General features: G+C 41.2%; 1 protein-coding gene across 1 annotated transcript in view; it reads right to left on the minus strand.

The window, feature by feature from the left end:
- Positions 1-14,176: 14,176 nt before the first annotated feature.
- The window catches only part of LOC102234317 (potassium voltage-gated channel subfamily A member 1-like), a 36,988-nt gene continuing 35,273 nt past the window's right edge, over positions 14,177-15,891 (minus strand). The window contains exon 3 of the mRNA XM_023350483.1: positions 14,177-14,523. The gene's annotated coding sequence lies outside the window, so the exon portion shown is untranslated. The remainder of the gene's footprint in view (positions 14,524-15,891) is intronic.

The following is a 15,891-nucleotide window of genomic DNA, read 5'->3' on the forward strand; positions in this document are numbered from 1 at the left end:
GTTCATTGTTTATATTTAGTGAGAGAGAGAGGGTAACATATCAACTGGGTTTAAAAATTCTTTTCTACACAAACTCATTTATTTTAATTAGTACATATAATGTTATTATTAACTCCTTTAAAGCTGCAGTATTTAACTTTTACAAAAATAAATTTTTGTCCATATTTGTTAAAACTGTCACCGTGTCAAGACAGTACGTTACGGGACAGATAATCTGTGAAAGGTTCGGTCTCCTCCACCTCTTCTGTTATTTCTGTCTGAAGTAATGAACCGTTCTCAACCAGCAACAACCAATCAGAGCCAGAAGACGGGTCTTAGTGCTGTCAATCATTCTGATGTACTGGTGATAAAAATGTGCTAATTGTGGAGAAACAAGCCACTGTTACAGGAAAACCATTTATTCACTGCCTTTGGTAGCTATGCTAACTAACCTTAGCATTCACAGCAATCACTTAGAGTGATTAACAGCACTAAGACCTGCCTCCTGGCTCTGATTGGCTGTTTCTCCTTGGCACTGGGATTAGACAGAGGATATCTATTCACAGATAGTTTGTCTCGTACTGTCATTACATTCTGTCAGTTTTAACAAATATGTGAAAAACATGTTTTATAAAAGTACATATTCAACTTTTGAGATCGGACTATGTAGTTGTATCCAAATCAAGATCTGGACTTTGACTGGGTCATTGGAACACTTTGATTATTTTAGTTTTTTTTAGATCATTGTCTTATAACTCCTTTAAAAAAAAACAATTCAGAATTGACCTCAGATTAAAGTCTAAAATACCTGTAATGTCCAAATCATAAATCCTCCACCACTGTGCTTAACAATTAAGGTTTTCTCCAAAAGGATTTGTGATTTATGTGGATATAATCTTCAAAAAGTAATGCTGAAGTACTCTTTTTAGTGTGTAGACACTTTTTTCACCACTCTTAACAAGGTTTGTTAAAAAAAAAATTAATGGTCTTGTTTGTAGATACTCTTACCCTGGGGTGAATTTGCTGGGGAAATTACTTTTCCTTCATTAATTCTTTCGAAATAGTAATGAATGAAGCAGGATCAGATCCAGACGAGATTAAAACAAGTACTGAGAACACCAACACAGAGGAACGTCATCATTAAGCTTCTGTCCTTCTGCTGAAGTTCAGAAAAACATGAGCTGACCCTCAATGGAGGACAGAAAACACTGATGCTGAAGTGTTGTGCAACCCCAGGATCTGCAGGCCAGTAGAGACCAAACAGGAACTATTTCTTTTTAAAGTTTTATCACAATATCAGAAAGTGCAAACTGTTCTCAACCAGAGATAATGCACTCAATTAATTTCTCTTTGGGAATCAGTAAAATATCTTCTATTACAGTATTTGTAACAGGGTTTTATTTTAACAGTATTACAGATGTGAGGCTTGTCAAAATTTGTTAATTTATTCTTTGAATACATTTTTTTAGTCAACAAGTTGTTTCTTCAGACTTTTATCGGTGTTTTAAGTTCTGTTACGCTGCTCTTGACAGTTGGTGGTTACCATAGCAACCAATAACTGCAGGTTCCTCCCCCTTTTTTCTGTTGCCGTTGGTAACACTAACAGCTGTGTGCTTTCTTTGGAAATGTTATATTTTCACACATATTTTAGACAAATTCAGTCAGATACAGTGTTACATTAGTAATTTTGCTGTGTTTTCTATATGTTTTTAACTGCTGTCATTATTAATGTTGTCCATTTTAGCTATGTTTAATTTTACTGCTAACTGCTGCTGCTAACTGCTGCTGCTAACTGCTGCTGCTAACTGCTCATTGGGAGTTGTTCCTTTGTAGTTTGCTTTATCTTTGAATTTTACCAGTGACGTGCGGTCAGGGGAGGCAGGTGAGGCAGTGCCTCACCAGCCATCATGGAAAGAAAGAAAATATATAATCATAAAGTAATTTAAATTGTTATATTCATCCCGTGGTTTGTACTAAAAAATATTTATTTTTCATGTAGCTTCACCAATTTCGATTTTTATTTGTTCAAAATCGCTGAATTTTCTTATTTTCCCATTCAAAAGCTTGGAAGCGATGCCGGTGAGGCAGCAGCGAGCTCTGCCTCACCTTGGATTGCGCAACCCCTGGCTCTGCGCTGGCTACTAAGCGGAGAGAGCATGTTGCTGTACGGCGTCAATAAAATGGTTTAAACAAATTTAATATGTGAACTTATTTCCAATAATTTAGCTTATGTATATAATGTACAGTGCGTTTTGTCACCAACTGTGTTTGTGTAACGTGTTTCGTGTAATGAGCGATTATAAACGGCAGAGAACAGGTTCGAGGTGAGGCAGGCAGTTCTCTTGCCTCATGGCAGGGGGCGCTCAAGATCCCAGACGTTCGTCTTGTTCACTCCTCAACTGCCGAGTAAGTGACAGCGAGCTAGGCTAAACGATTCGGGAAGCAAGTCAAGTGCAGCGATAGATTATAATAGAGATAGTGATTTTTTTCCTCTCGCTTATCCCGACTTTCGACATGGATGACTACATTACAACACTAAAAAAGTTTTCTCAAGTGGACTTTCAATCGAAGCAGGTAAGACAGTAATAACATTTATTTTGTTTTGTTTTTTAAGGAAATGTGTGTTTTGTGAGCTACAGTTTGTATGTGTAAGAATGCAGAAGTGAAACATAACCTGTAAACTGCTGTCAATCTATGCATCTATTTGCAAATCTGATTCTGATGACATCAGTGCCTCACCAGCTATGAACCTCACCGCACGTCACTGAATTTTACACGTGTGATTTTATTTCCTATACTAAAATATATTGTTAGTTATGTTAAAGGTGAGATTAGTTATGTAGATTAATGATATACATTAAGTTTGATCACAATCAGCCCTTTTCTCTGTTGCTGTGTGTAATTGTGGGGCTGAAGCTGCTGGACTGATGTTAACCACCAATTTAATTTCGTCTTTTGTTAGAATGAATACAGTGAACCTTGTGAAGTCAACCTACTGGACCTGAGCCGAACATTGAGGGGTTACAAATGAACAGCACAAAACTGACCTCAGATCAGATGGAGGGAGTATAAATCCCTTCAGTTGGCCGGAGCTGCATCAGAGTGCCGCTCTGCTTCCCACCATGATGCTGTTACTCATGATGATGACGACGATGATGGCTACTTCTACATCCGCTGGCCCTCTTCCTGCTCCACCTGAGCACTTGAGGTGAGATTTAACCTCAAGCAACCTCAGTTTCTCTGGAGTTCTGCTGCTCTGACAGACGAGACGAGGCTTTTTTTGTTGTTTTCTGTCTGCAGTGAATCCAAACTGATGGAGGACGACAGGAACTCCACTGAGATTCCTCACCGATCCCAAAATGAAACAAGCTTCCCCAGGTGAGTCATGTCGACGTTATGGAGGTTTTCATCATTGTAATAAAAGCACTTAACTAAAGTTAAGTTTTAGCTAAAACAACAACAGTTGTATTTTATCTAGGTCTATATTTTGGAACGAGAACAGTGCCCTGAGGTACTCAACATTTGGTCTTTATTAGTTTAGATGTATGATTACTAAATAACAGAATCTAGCTTATCAATCCTCACAGTCAGGATAGATTTTTAAAAATTATTACCAGCATCGCCTAGATTGTGAATAAAAGTGGCACAAGAATGAAGCCTTGAGGAACACCATATAGAATAGATCTTGAGTAAAATATGTACAAAATGCCTGAGTTATGCTCTAAAGACACGCTCAGGTTTGATATTTATGAAAACAAATGACATTTTCTATTGTTTATCCTTGATAAATGTAGTCAGTCATTTTTTCTGGTTATAGTTTTTTTCTGATTTATTTAATTAATTGCTTCTTATAATTATTTGATAATGAAATATTTCCATTTTAGTTTATATTGGTATAATTTTAAAATGTAACATTCCTCATGTCTAGCTCATGTGGTTTATTCCAGTGTACATTGAAAAATGTTATTACATTTAAATATAATTTATTTTTATTAGTTCTTTAGCCCCTTCTTTAATTTTGTAGTTAAAATAATATTTTTTATTTTATTGATGTTTACAATTTTATTACATTTTAGTTTTATTTAGATTTGATCTAATTTGTTTCATTTGAGTTTTTCTTATTTTCATATTCTTATATGAATGTCTTTTTTTTCAAATCTACAGTTTTTTGTTTTATTTTGTTTATTCTTTTATCCATTTTGTTTTTGTAATTATTCCTTTCAAACTATTTGTATTGTTTTAATGTGAGTGGAGTATTATGATATTTTACTATATTTTAGTTAGGCTGAAACTTATTTTATTTGTTTTATTTGGGTTTTTATTTCTTCTGTTTATCTATTTTATTTTTGTTGCTAATTTTTCATTTTCTGATCGTATTTTTCTCTCGTTACGTTAATTGTTTTATTGATATTTTCTGATATGTGATATTTTTTATTTGATATTTTTATTTGATAATTTTGTCCTTATAATTTTGTATGTGTTTTATTTTAAAAAATATAGTTTTATTTAATTTCATGTTTTCTAACATTTTAACAGGTGCAGATACCATTATGATATGTACAATAGGTTGTTGTGATGTAAGCTTCTCCTCCTCGTTGGTTTCACTGTGTTTTTGTACGAACTTGTTGTGGTTCTGCTTTCGTCTTTCAGTTTTGACTCTCCTGTCAACATTAATGGGACAGAGAATAGAAAGTAAGTTCCTGGTCATCTAAATTTTATAAAAGAGACCTACAGGAGAAAATACTGTTGTTTAATTCAGTTTGCTAATTGATCTGTGTTCTTGTCATGAACAGGAAACCCTTCATGTGAGTAAACTCTGCTGTAAATCCTCAACTCCAGCTCCACGTCCATCCACTTTCACACTGCTCTGTGTTTGTCTTCCAGGTTGGTTCTCCCTCAGGACCAACTGTAAGAATCATATTCAACATTCAGAATCTGCTCAGATTCTTGCCTGTGTTGTTCTCAGACAGATGTGAAACCAGATGTTTGTCTATGTGTCTTTCAGGGAACCTGGCAAGGAGTACGTATTACTGATAATCTCATTGGCTGAAAGGGATAGTCACTGGGTGAAGGGAAAACTCATAAGTTTAACTTTCAAAACACCGTAACTGTTTCAGGGAGTTAATACCCCTATATACATATATATGATCAAAATGTGATCTACTGTTTACTATATTAGCCGGAGCTAACACTGTTAGCAGTAATGGCTGTTTAAAAGGCCAATGAAGCATCTTTAAGTTTGTGTAATATATTTGAGAAAATGTTTTGATTCCGATGCTAACCATAAACAGCTTGATTTAGAAACTGCAGCTCTTTGCAATATTTAAATAAATAAATAAAAAAGTAATTGGTGAACTACATTGCGAGTATTTTCTGCCTTTGTTCAGATTGTGATTGGTTTTCTGACATGATTTATATCATTTTCATATACATTTGAATAGATTTTGAAAATAGGAGAGGATTTATTGAGTTGATTAATCAGGATTATCTTAAATCACACAACTAGAAGATAACCTGACATAAGGAACTTGCTTCTGATTAAAGTTTCTTTGAATTTACATAGCATATATTTGTTTGTACAGAGAATAACACTGATTCTGGATGTGTTCTTCTTTCAGGATCTCTTTTCAGAAAATAAAATGTCCCATCAGCCTTTGCCATACAGCGAGACTCGGTGAAGATCTTCAGTCTGGAGGAGATGAAACTGCTGGAGGGTCTGTCCATGATCCTTACGGACCTGGGAAGTGACATCACAAACTCGCCCACTTCTACCTGACCAGACACAGAAAGACGTTATAAAATCACCTTTGATCTTTTTTCTTTGCTCTTTAATCATTTTGGGTTTAAAACCATAAATATTTACTGGAAATCTTTACAATAAACCATTTGTCTGATCTTATGATCCCATTTTACCCTGAAAAACTGTTGCATCTGTCAAGGTTTTACATAATGCACAGTAAAATAAGCAATAAATTCAAGTTGTACGTTTCATAATCACTATACCCAAGAAATAAACTGCAGCGTCCATCAACTACTAAATATGATTATTTACTTTATATTTGTTCTATTTACCAGCTTCATGAGATGTATTATAGAAAACCAAATCAACAAACCCATTACAGAAAAACAGAAACGTGTCACTTGGTGGGTTTAATCAGTTATTCAAAGACAAAAATATATTTACTTAATTGAATGAGTCTGACACAAATAGCACAACAAGATTCTCTTTGTTTATAGATGCTGAGTTAAAGCGCTTTTAAAAGTTATTTTCTTCTGGAGCCTGATTTTAAATAAATTATGTCGCCGTCTGGTGGCGGAATAAAGAAGCTCACTCTCAGTGAGTCTTAAAATACAAAACACAGCCGCGGTGGATGGAGGAAAACTCAGCCTGTGTTTGGATGTACTCACCACTTGCTAGTTGGCTTTCAAAACCCGATCCGGAGAAGAATGGACCTTACCAGAGGGGCCGCTTTTCATTGGCTGATGCCCATTCTACGTGGTCACGTGCGTGGCCGTCTCACAAACACACTTAGCTTCCCGTTCGCTAAGTACAGCATAACGGCAGAACTGATACAACTTCTACACCTTGAAGCCTGTCTGCTACACAGTCTTACGTAGCTAAACAGATCAATATGCAATGTGTCTGTATCTGACATACACTAAAGATTTTATTTTAGCAGAAAAGGCTTTGGACTAAACTGTTACTCGTGTTAGCCACGTTAGCACCAAGTACAGCTAGTCAATCAACCGTCGCTGTGTTCAGGGAAGCGCTGATTAATAATCGAGAAATAAATATCAAGCCTGGAAACTTGATATCGTAACGGACTGAATGTTATGTTTTTAACGTAATCTTTGCTCGTCTTGCGGGGCGCAGGCGGTTGCCACGGTAACAGGTGTGCTTAAACTACAAAGAGACAGAGAGAGTAAAAAGGTAGGAGTGGTTTTGAGTTGATCACCTGCTAATCAACCGCTGCTGTGTTAGCCATTTATTGGTGACAATTTTTAGAGTCAGATATAAAGACTGTAATGGATGTTGGACTGAATGGGGGAAGCCGGAGAACCCGGAGGGAACCCATGCATACACGGGGAAACTCTGCCACCGTGCAGCCCACGCTTTTTTATATATGTTGCCTCACATTATTACTGGTTCATGTTATGTTTATTTATGTGAAGCATCCCTGTCATGTTTGGTGGTGTAGTGGAGCCAACTGCAGCACTGAGAACAATTCATTCAGCAGGTCATGTTTTCATCATTAGCTGTAAGTGGAAAATCGTCAGAATTTCTCTGAAATGTCTTGTATTCAATTCCTCTCAAGGCCATCACGTTTTTCCATAGTATGTTGTGTATATATATATATATATATATATATATATATATATATATATATATATATATATATATATATATATATATATATATATATGTATATATATATATATATATATATATATATATATATAAACATATATATATATCCATCCATCCATCCATCTTCTTCCGCTTATCCGAGGTCGGGTCGCGGGGGTAGCAGCTTCAGAAGGGAGGCCCAGACTTCCCTCTCCCCGGCCACTTCTTCTAGCTCTTCCGGGGGAATCCCGAGGCGTTCCCAGGCCAGCCGAGAGACATAGTCCCTCCAGCGTGTCCTGGGTCTTCCCCGGGGCCTCCTCCCGGTGGGACGTGCCCGGAACACCTCACCAGGGAGGCGTCCAGGAGGCATCCTGACCAGATGTCCGAGCCACCTCAACTGGCTCCTCTCGATGTGAAGGAGCAGCGGCTCTACTCTGAGTCCCTCCCGGATGACTGAGCTTCTCACCCTATCTCTAAGGGAGAGCCCAGCCACCCTACGGAGAAAACCCATTTCGGCCGCTTGTATCCGCGATCTCGTTCTTTCGGTCATGACCCAAAGCTCATGACCATAGATGAGGGTGGGAACGTAGATCGACCGGTAAATCGAGAGCTTCGCTTTTTGGCTCAGCTCTCTCTTCACCACGACGGACCGGTACAGCGCCCGCTTGACAGCAGACGCTGCGCCAATCCGCCTGTCGATCTCCCGCTCCCTTCTTCCCTCATTCATGAACAAGATCCCGAGATACTTGAACTCCTCCACTTGGGGCAGGACACCCCCCTTGACCCGGAGAAGGCACTCTACCCTTTTCCGGCTCAAGACCATGGCCTCGGATTTGGAGGCACTGATCCCCATCCCGGCCGCTTCACACTCGGCTGCGAACCGCTCCAGCGAGAGCTGCAGATCCTGACCTGATGAGGCCAGTAGGACCACATCGTCTGCAAAAAGCAGAGACGAGATCCTAAGGCCACCAAATCGGATCCCCTCAACACCTTGGCTGCGCCTAGAAATTCTGTCCATGAAAGTAATGAACAGAATCGGTGACAAAGGGCAGCCCTGGCGGAGTCCAACTCTCACCGGAAACGAGCCCGACTTACTGCCGGCAATGCGGACCAGACTCTGACACCGGTCATACAGGGACCTGACAGCCCGTATCAAAGGGCCCGGTACCCCATACTCCCGGAGAACCCCCCACAGGGCTCCCCGAGGGACACGGTCGAACGCCTTCTCCAAGTCCACAAAACACATGTAGACTGGTTGGGCGAACTCCCATGCACCCTCCAGGACCCTGCCGAGGGTGTAGAGCTGGTCCAGTGTTCCACGACCAGGACGAAAACCACACTGCTCTTCCTGGATCCGAGGTTCGACTATCCGACGGACCCTCCTCTCCAGGACCCCTGAATAGACCTTGCCAGGGAGGCTTAAGAGTGTGACCCCTCTATAATTGGAGCACACCCTCCGGTCCCCCTTTTTGAACAGGGGGACCACCACCCCGGTCTGCCAGTCCAGGGGAACTGCCCCCGATGTCAATGCGATATTGCAGAGTCGCGTCAGCCAACACAACCCTACAACATCCAGAGCCTTAAGGAACTCCGGGCGGATCTCATCCACCCCCGGGGCCTTGCCACCGAGGAGCTTCTCAACCACCTCGGCGACCTCGTCCCCAGAGATTGGGGAGCCCAACCCAGAGTCCCCTGGCTCAGCTTCTTCAATAGAAGGGATGTTGATGGGATTGAGGAGGTCTTCGAAGTACTCTGCCCACCGGCCCACAACGTCCCGAGTAGAGGTCAGCAGCACACCATCCCCACTATAAACAGTGTTGGTGCCGCACCGCTTCCCCCCCCTGAGACGCCTGATGGTGGACCAGAATCGCTTCGAAGCCATACGGAAGTCTTTCTCCATGGCCCCTCCAAACTCCTCCCACGCCCGAGTTTTTGCCTCAGCAACCACCTGAGCCGCATGCCGCTTCGCCTGCCGGTACCCATCAGTTGCTTCCGGAGTCCCACAGGCCAAAAAGGCCCGGTAGGACTCTTTCTTCAGCCTGACGGCATCCCTCACCGAAGGTGTCCACCAACGGGTACGAGGGTTGCCGCCGCGACAGGCACCGACAACCTTGCGGCCACAGCTCCGACCGGCCGCCTCGACAATGGAGGCACGGAACACAGTCCACTCAGACTCCATGTCCCCCACCTCCCCCGGGACATGTTCAAAGTTTTGCCGGAGATGGGAGTTAAAGCTCCGTCTCACAGGGGATTCCGCCAGACGTTCCCAGCAGACCCTCACAACACATTTGGGCCTGCCAGGTCTGACCGGCTTCCTCCCCCACCACCGGAGCCAACTCACCACCAGGTAGTGGTCAGTGGACAGCTCCGCACCTCTCTTCACCCGAGTGTCCAAGACATACGGCCGCAGATCCGATGAAACGACGACAAAGTTGATCTTCGAACTGCAGCCTAGGGTGTCCTGGTGCCAAGTGCACATATGAACACCCTTATGCCCGAACATGGTGTTCGATATGGACAATCCATGACGAGCACAGAAGTCCAACAACAGAACGCCATTCGAGTTCAGATCGGGGGGGCCGTTTCTCCCAACCACGCCCCTCCAGGTCTCACTGTCATTGCCCACGTGAGCGTTGAAGTCCCCCAGTAGAACAAGGGAGTCCCCAGGAGGAGCACTCTCCAGTACCCCCTCTAAGGACTCCAAAAAGGGTGGGTAATCTGAACTGTCGTTCGGCCCGTAAGCACAAACTACAGTCAGGACCCGTCCCCCCACCCGTAGGCGGAGGGAGGCTACCCTCTCGTTCACCGGAGTAAACCCCAACGTACAGGCGCCGAGATGGGGAGCAACAAGTATGCCCACTCCTGCCCGACGCCTCTCACCTTGGGCAACTCCAGAGTGGAAGTATGTCCAGCCCCTCTCAAGGAGGCTGGTTCCAGAACCAGAGCCGTGCGTCGAGGTGAGACCGACTATTTCTAGCCAGAACCTCTCGACCTCACACACTAGCTCCGGCTCCTTCCCCACCAGAGAGGTGACATTCCACGTCCCATCCGAAGACCCCAATGACGGACAAAAACATTGGACTTGGCGTTCCCTCGCCCGGACGCGGGTCACCGGGGCCCCACTCTGGAGCCAGGCCTGGAGGGGGGGCACGATGGCGAGCGTCTGGTGGCCGGGCTTTAACCCATGGAGCCCGGCCGGGCTCAGCCCGAAGAGGAAACATGGGTCCCCCCTCCCATGGGCCCACCACCTGTGAGAGGGGCCAAAGGGGTCGGGTGCAGTGTGGGATGGGTGGCAGCAGAGGGAGGGGACCCTGGCGATCCGATCCTCGGTTGCAGAAGCTGGCTCTTGGGACGTATATATATATATATTTATATAATTATATATAATGAATGGGGGAAGCCGGAGTACCTGGTGGGAACCCATGCATACACGTGGAAACTGCCACCGTGCAGCCCTTGCTTTTTTATAAACAGAAGTATAAAGGACTAAAACTACCATAACTAAGAAAAACTATAATAAAACAAAGCAAGATTTATTTAATTAATAACTAATAAAAATGAGCAACTACACTCTAAAAACGAATTAAAACAAGTCACAAAACAATTTATTGCAATTTATTGATCGCAATAAATTGCAACCAATTACTGGTTGCATTTTTAGAGTCAGATATACAGACTGCAATGGATGAACGTGGATGTTGGACTGAATGGGGGAAGCCGGAGTACCCGGAGGGAACCCATGCATACACGGGGAAACTCTGCCACCGTGCAGCCCTCGCTTTTTTAAACAGACGAATACAGGAACTAAAACTTCCACCAAGCAATATTTAACTAAAAATAACTAATAGAAATGAGCAAATACTAGGGAGGCCCAGATTAGCTAACTCTCACCTCTCTTTTGAATATAAAACATCAGCGGTCCATGTTGGCTGGTTTGCTCTTATCTTTATATTGCCGCATAAATGATGCGGTGACGACTTTTTTAAAACGCCTCCAAAATGAAACCTCTTTCACTGGGCTATTGTCTTCGTCAGAGGTGATGTCCTGATTTTGTCCGGGTTTTGGTTGATGCCTGATGTTCTGTGTCTCCATCTTGGTTTTTGTGGCAATCTTTGGATGGACTGCTTTTGATTGCCGCCTGAATTTCTTTGCTGACACAAATTGGCGATGGACTGCTTTCAATTTTGAGGTCTCTGGAAATTCTGTCTGTGTTTTCACAGAGACCATTTTGTTCTTGTTCTCTCCTTGTGTAATCACATTATGTCCCATTTCATTCTCATCAGATGTGGCTTCACTCTTTCTTTGAGGTTCTGGGGACTTGGGCAAATTTTCTATTTCCTCTGAGTCTTGAAGCAGTCGCATCTGTTCATATAGCTGGAGCTGTCTCAAACAACACTCATAACTATTTTCTAGGAAAGTTCTCCTTTCAACTCCCTCAGGTAGCGACGCAGTTGTTTTCCACAGTTCTTGAAGAAGTTGGTTTAAATATTGTTGAAGGTCAACAATCAATTTAAATAAAGGTTGTGGCTCTTTTGGACATGGGAGAAGCAAAGGGATGGGGATTTCAGTGTTGTCGTGTTTGTAGCCTTCATCTTCAGATGTTTGGTCGTCAGGGACCTCAGGGACGTTCTCTAACTGGACATTTTCTAGGGTTTGATCGTGAGAGACATCGGGAACTTTCTCTACCTGGATGTGTAATGGTTCAGACACAGTTAGAGAGGGTGGTGTATTATTCATATCCTCACAGGTCAATGGCTCTTTCTCCGCTGGCTCATTGTCTGTCTCCGGTGCTTCATACATTGATTCATTTTCCACATCCAGTTCAGTAGGGAAGACAGTTTCCCTGGTATGAGCCTCCTGTTCTAAGCAGTCTGTCAGATCATCTTGTTTTTTCAGAACAGTACTATCGTATTTTTCATCTGCATTTTCAGTGGATGAAATCTTAGAAACCGATGGAGGGAAATCTTCTTGTGAGGTCTTAACATCCTGCATCGATTGTTCCTCCTGTGTTTGAGCCACCGGATCTTGTGTTTCAGGGATAATTTCCTTTATGGTGATCTGTAAGGCGTCCTGCATTTCGGTGATTTCAATTGAAATATGTTGATCAATAGGAGCGCGTAGCTCCACCCAGACCTTCAGTGGTAGCGGCTCCTCCTTCTTCTTCTTCCTCTTCCTCTCAGGTGGTCCGTTCTTTCCTTCGTCATTCACGGTCTCCTGTGTTGCATCGATGGGTTCAATGATGAGTGAATTGTAAAACTTTCCAGTATTGTCATCCAAACTGTGTTCATGTCCTTCTAAACATATCATGAAGGGCACCTTCTTTTTCTCACTACACATCGTCGTCTGTGGCTCAACTTCCCTCACAACAACATTGTTGGGTGTATCTATCTTAACAATAAGCTGGTTTGACGACATCCTTCTTTCAGTCAGAGATAAATCAGTTTTCTACTAGATTCTGTAAAGATTTCACACAAAATCAGTGTCCGTTGAGTATCAAGCAAAGTTGAACTTTTGAGTGTCGAAAGGAACTCCCAGGTGAATGTGTCGCGAACGGCTGCTATGCGGTTGTGACAAAGGTTGATCAATATGACAAGCCTAAATAAAGGTTTGATGTCACAAAATTCTGCCTATGACACGGTAGTGTGATGTCACACATTGTGACATTACACTACACTACACTACGGTGATGTCACGTTGCCATGGTTTCCTTTGAATTCAAACACTGATACTGTAATATTTCAAATACTCAAGAAAACATCCGTTTATTCAATACCATTTATACATAAGTAACATATATTATATTGTAAACTGTTTATTTCTTTAGCAGAATGGCATGTTATGGTTTACAACAATCATCTTTGGTGTCAAGTGTGTTAGTTTCATAATTTTGGTGCTTTTTCACCTCTCATTTTCTCATTTTTAGCTTCCTAAAAACTAGACTTGAATTGAAACAAGAGAAGAAATATAAAGCCTAAAAAATACAGTATCATTCAAACAGCAGCTGCAAAATCAGATAATCAAGAAAATCCAGCAAAGACCTCAGAGATGCGTCTCCTATATGTAAAAACATATTTGCTGAGTTACAAATTTTGAGGGTTTTTTTGTCACATAAATACATTTATATGTACGTTACATTTTAAAGAATATAGTTTATAAAAAATATCATAACAGATTATTTTAATAATTTAACTCTACGAATCACTTTGCAAGTCATAATAAACTATTTTATGTGGAAAATAAAATAGTTTTATTGGCATTGCCGTGGAAAATATTTGCTTAGTTACAATTTTCTTGTGCTTATTTAGTTACATAAATTTTTCAGATGCTGAAACACCATATCATCACACTGTAATAATGAAACACACTGTAATAAATATATGTGTTTAAAACTGCATTTTAAACAATGTAGTTTATAAAAACTTTGTCAAATATTTGTTCTTCCATTTTATTTAGCATTTTTACATCCTTTCTGTGCTGAAATACAGATTAAATTACCAAGAAGAGCCAAAACATTTGTGAGCCAAGTTCCTTTCGGCAGCAAAAATAATAATAATAATAATAAAAAATAAAAATAAAAACAGTTGTAGTTTACTAGATTTGAGGGGCGATTAAGTATTTATTACAGTATTAGAATATCAAAATAAACACATTCCTCTAACTTGTCCTTTTACCTATCTAACATAAATATATATTTTTAATCCCATAAGATGTAATTATTGAATGTATTCAGATATTTCCCCCTCAAAAATGACAATATTGACTTTATAAGTGGACCTTCCATTTTGAAATTCCAGACATTGATGAAACAGTGACATCTAGTGGTGAAATTGATTAGAGTAATATCTTTGAAGGGTTTTTTTAAATTTCGAAAATACCCATTTTACATGGATGAAACATTTTGAGGAACAGCTTTAAGAGTTTATTTCAGTTTATTTGATAACTCTTCTGCATATATGACCAACAACGTAACAAACAGGATTGTTGCAGTTAAAAACACGATGAAACATTAACAGGATGATGTGAAACACGTAAAACCACTGATACACACAGAGACGTTTGGCTTCTTCAGAGACGTTTGGCAGCTTTGTTTTTAGGAGGGATGTTGTCAGTGAAGGTACCTGGAGGTCTGCAGTTTGCCGACTCCACTAGGAAGATGAAAAACGACTGAAGGCCGAACACAATGTCTTCAGGTGGACCTGAACGTTGAGGAAGGATCCACATAGATCACAGCTTAGAGGAGCAGCAGGGGCCCATGCTGGTATGCAACAGCGTGGCTGGAATATCTACAACAAACTCAACTGTAATCTCTCGATGTGGAAAAATACGAACCCCGGGTTATCCATTAAATCTGCGATTCCTCGATGTATCAGCTATTACCACCAGCTTCCTGTTGCCACACAGGCCCAGTCGCCAGCAATTCAACTTTAAAAGATGCTTAGCTTTTCTTTGTGGATTAGTACTTTTCCAAAGTTCTGGAAGCTTTAGAGGAATTTATTGACAACTGCTTCGATCGGATCTGCACCATTAAGAAAAACAAGAACACACCAAGCACTCCAACTCAAACCTCTAAAAGAACCCGCCCAGGAACACCAAGTAGCGCGGATAACTCACCCACATTGTCATCCAATCCCAGACTTTGAGAGATGAGTGTCATCTTATTGCCTATTGAACAAAAAATGTCTAAATTTGAAAACAGACTTTCATTGATCGAATTATTGCATAAAGAATTTCAAGACTTGCGTGGTAGTCTGGAATTCAGTCTACAGAAACTTTGGTAAAAGAAAACAATGGCCTTCTCTCAAAACACTCATTTATATTGAACACAGTGGAGAAAATAGTAAACCAAACAATCCCGACAATAATTACAGTTTTGATTGGCTTTAAACATTATTGTGGAAACAATAAATCAAAATTCCTATCAGGAAATTTAACAAAATAAATTAAAAACGATGCGATAAAAGCCAAATGTTAGTGACAGAAAGTGGCGACTTTTTGAGGTGTGATCAGTTATTGATCATATTATTTGCACATAGCAACAGTTGTTACTAGGAAATTTAGAAAATGCATAAGAAATCAATTTTTTTGGCGTACCCTCTAGTGCGGTGCCGCCATTTGTCACGTACAGAACCGGTTTTAACTGGTTTCAACAGGATGTTGGTGGCGTATAAACACTGAAAAATAACCTCTGATACATAGTATCAGAAAGTAGAAGCTGTTCTCAGAACAGTTTGTTCTAAAACTTTTCTGTATCTAGAAGTCGGGAGAAGAGGCAGTTGAAGAGACTGAGCAGTAACAAGGTTACAGGTCCAGATAGTGTCAGCCCAGAATCCTGAAGGCTCTGTGTGATTCTGCATCACCTCTTCAACATTAGCCTGACCTGAGAGAAGGTTCCACTGTTATGGAAGACATCCTGCCTGGTCCGCTACAAAAGAAAACATACCTACCAGCCATCAATGACCCTTTGACCTGATAACCCACATCATGAAGGTCTTGGAGAGACCTTCATGATGGATATATCAAGACCCCCTGCAGTTTGCTTATCACTGTGAAGTTGGAGTTGAAGA

This window comes from Xiphophorus maculatus, chromosome 17, assembly GCF_002775205.1.
Source record: "Xiphophorus maculatus strain JP 163 A chromosome 17, X_maculatus-5.0-male, whole genome shotgun sequence".
Taxonomy (NCBI): domain Eukaryota; kingdom Metazoa; phylum Chordata; class Actinopteri; order Cyprinodontiformes; family Poeciliidae; genus Xiphophorus; species Xiphophorus maculatus.